A 4233-nucleotide genomic window follows, 5' to 3' on the forward strand; every position below is an offset into this window, starting at 1 on the left:
GCAGGGGTGTCAAACTGGCAGCCCAAGGGCCACATGTTGCCCGAGGTAATTTTTTGTGGCCCACGATGCTCTGAAATAAAATGAAAAAAAAATTGTTAAGAAGAAAATAGCGCTTAAGGGAAATCGAGGCAATACCACACACACAATTTCCTCGTTACACTTTACTTCAGAGCACTGTGGGCCACAAAAATTTACCTCAGGGGCTGTTATACGGCCTGCAGGCCGCCAGTTTGACATCCCTGATCTATAGGGTCAAACAAATTGGAAACAACAACCTAAATGTGACAACATGAGAAAATGGTAAGTAATAACGTACAGCAAAGCTACTAAACTATATTTAACTGTGCCTGACTACCACTACCAGATATCCAATCAGGATCACAGCGAATAAGACACAATAGAAAGGGAGGAAAATGTGGAATAGAACTTCATATTCTCAAAGAACCCAGATTTTTCTGGGCGCGAAAAGAATGCAGGTGTCCTCAAGACTATTACCAAAATAGTCTTTAAACTTTGAATTGGAAGCTAAACCTTGAAGTTAACCTTGGACTAAATAGCAGGCTAACAAAAAAACATTGTGAAAGAAAATAACTATATGAAACCAAAGGAACAACAATTACTCAAAAGAATAGGTGAGAAAGTTAGAAGGCAATAAATTGAAGTTAAAAGGAATGGAACTACTAGGGTGAAAATAATGAAATATTGACACACTGTAGAATGTGTCATTGAGCAATATGTGTACAAATTGTCATTGAGCAATATGTGTACAAATTGCTGAATGGGGTAAAAATACATATGTATGCATATACAAAAGCAAAAATCAACTCACTGCGACCAAGTCCAAGCCAATTTAGTGAGAACAACCCTGTGGATTTCTAAGACTATACTTCCTCACCGATACAGAAAGTCCTGTTTTCCATCCATGGAACAGTTGGTGGTTTCAAACTGCTGACCTTGCAGTTAGCAGTCCAATGTGTAAGCACCATTATCCCACAGGGAATCTTAGTGAAGGAAAGGGTAGCAATACTAGTAGCTATGATTACTGTTAAGGAGCTCTGGAAGAGAGTCATTGGGTAAGCATTAAACTGCTAATAGCAAAGTCAGTACGCCAAATTCACCAGCTACTCTGTAGGAGAAACGTGAAGCTGTCTGTTCCCATAAAAACTGATAAGCGGGACACCATTCTGACCTCCTGCTAATGGCCTCCCTCTCCGGATGATGTGTCCCTGCGTCGTCTCTGTCCCTTTTAAGATTTAGTAAATGTTCTCTCTTCACTCTCTATTTGGGAGCGGGGTCCTTTTGTACCCTAAAACAAGTGGAATGGTTGGAAAACAGGATTTCAAAGCTTTTCTGGTGGGATCTCTGGAGGATCCAGGGAACCTGGCACCAGAAAAAAAAGTGGGGGGGGGCTTAACTTCACATTTCCAAGGACACTGGGAGACTCCAAAAGAGTTAAACTCTATTGGAATTATAAACCCATGTCTCAGAGCTTTCAGAAACAATATTAGATCTCATTAAGTCTTGCTATGTGTTTTCTCAGCTGTGAATGGTTCATTCTCTGTCCTGTTGGCCTTTAATACCCAGTCTTGAATGACTCAGAATTTTCCAAAAATTGGAGTTCGCTTTTAACAGAGGTAATTACTAAGTTTTGAGGGGAGCTCTGATCTCATGCTGTTTTGCACATTCAAGGGAGAGTGCAAAAAACATATTTGTGAATATGTAAGACTTCTAAGAGGAGTTCTAGTGGTCCAGTGAGTTCTGTTCATGACCCAGAATAAACCTGGAAAGCAGTGCTCTGTTTTGAAATGTTTGTGTCTGAATTAGAGCATTTAAATGAAGTAATTCTATTTTTCAAAGATCAATGGGTCACTATAAACTGACACTTTGGAGCTATTAACCACAAAGTTAGCAGTTCAAGTTTACCAGCCTCTCTATAGGAGCAAGATGAATCTTTCTACTCCTATAACAATTTATAGACTTGGAAACCCTGCAGTAGAACTTAAATTCTGTGCACTCTGGTTTGGAGAGACAGCCCAAAATCCATTTGCAGGATCCCCAAATAGATTAAGCCTCCACTGAATGCTTTCTGAAGATGTAGCTATTCTTGCACTTAGGCAGAGGACATTGGAAAGTAAATTAACTCCACCCTTCCCAACCAGCCCAGAAACTTGGCACCAGAAAAAAAAGGGGGGGTGGGATAGGGGTAGGGGAGCAGTCTCGCCTAGGTATGTCCTTGATGGAGGTCACCATACTGGGGACAGTACAAAGAGTCGCATCTGCATGAGTCATGTTTTATCAGTCATGCTCTGACTGTCTTGGTCAGTGGGCCCTGGACCTATCTTATAAGCCTGTCTGTGTCATAATGTATGTGTCCCAATCATGGTCCCATTCCTGCTTTTGTAGTCTCACCTGTAACTGTGAGGTATTGATATCACCCCTTTGTTCCATGCCCTATTTATCCAGCTTCCCAACTGTGACTCCTTGTATGACATTTTGACCTCATGTTAATGGCCTCCCTCATCTAGACGATAAGTCTGCATTAAGTCTGTGTCTTGTCATTGTCATTGGCTTAATCAATATTTTTAAAATATTGATTATTTTAAAATATTTGAGATCTGGTTTCTTTTGTACCCTAAAACAACCCACAGAGGCAGTTCTACTTTGACTTTCAGGGTCACTTTGAATTGACTTGTAGGCAGTGAGTTTGGGAATGCATACAAAAGGATACTCCCCCTTCCCCTGCAAAAAAAAAAGGAAACAAGCACTGCTGCGCAGAGCTTTTTCTGTAGTATGCATTTTCCACACTAGCTGAGCATCCAGCAACTCGCTCTGTTAGTGCACTCAGTGGCGTTTCCTGGGAAGGTTCTCTCAGGTCACAGTGAATTATTTCATAAAAGCAATTTCGCTCAATCCTCGTTTTTTGTGATGGTCAATTTAAGAGAATAACATGCGGCTGTTAAATTGTGTTTCCTACTTGGGAAAAGTGCTGCAGAAACTGTTGTGATGTTGAGCACAGCTTACAAGGACAGCGCTATGGGAAAAACTCAAGTATAGGAGTGGTTTTCTCATTTCAAAAAAGGTGGATTGTCAATTTATGGCAAACCTCGTTCTGGACATCCATCAACTTCCCAAACAGATGAAAATGTTGATAACATTTGTGTGCTTATGATTGAAAACTCAGAATTGACCAATGAAGAAAGAGGGAAATTATCTGGACTATCTTGGAGATCAGCTTAGCGAGTTTTAGAGGAAGATTTGGAAATGAGAAGAGTCACTGAGAAATCTGTGCCTCAGGTTCTGACTGACCAGGAAAAAGCGTGCTGAGTGGAAACATGAAAGAATAGCTCCAAAGTGACCCAGACTTTTTTTCCAGTCATTACTAGTAAGGAGAAATGGTGCTATTCTTATGACCCCAAATGCAAGCATCAATCAAACCAGAGGAAGACACCATTGTTACCTTGCCCATAAAAAGCTCATCAAGTGAAAATCACAGATTAAGAAGATGCTCATTTGTTTTTTTCAATGTGAGGAGGACAGTACATTTGGAGTTCATTCCACCAGGTCAGGCTGCTATTCAAGCTTTCTATTTTGATTCTGAAAAGATTGCACAACAGTGGACTACAAAAAAATGCCTGGTTTGTTGCAGACAGGGGACTGCTTTTGCCACCACAACAATGCAACTGCTCCCGCAGTTTTTGGCAAAAACAGCATGCGTCTCTTGCCCCAAGCAACTGACTCACCTGATCTTGCTCCATGCAACTTCTTTTTGTTTCCACAAATGATAAGGACAGCGATTTGAAGACGTAGAAGAGGTGAAGAAAAAAAAAAAAAGGAGGTGTGTCAGCTATCCAAACAGATGACTTTGAAAAATGTTTCCAAGAATAGAATCACAGATTTGACTAATATTTTTTTCAGATTTCACAAATTTATTAAGGATAATGGAGAGTACTTTGAAGGTGTAAGGTTGTTTTATAAAAAAAAAATTTAATATATAGCTTTCAAAAAAATTCCAGATTTTTTTGGTACCCCCCTCATGTGTATATATAACATTATCATAATTACTATTATGAATGTTCCATGTAGTTGTTTGTCATTGTCAGGATATATGTGCACATTGGGGATGGTTTCACCCAAGAGTAGAGGCAGTTTACATAACAGTTCTCCTGTTTTGATACAAATTAGAATGCCTTTTGTCTACTCATGCAGTAGAAATTGCATTCCATTACCCAGGAT

This window comes from Echinops telfairi, unplaced genomic scaffold (assembly GCF_000313985.2).
Source record: "Echinops telfairi isolate 266 unplaced genomic scaffold, ASM31398v2 ScPeMD7_1;HRSCAF=3_0, whole genome shotgun sequence".
NCBI lineage: Eukaryota > Metazoa > Chordata > Mammalia > Afrosoricida > Tenrecidae > Echinops > Echinops telfairi.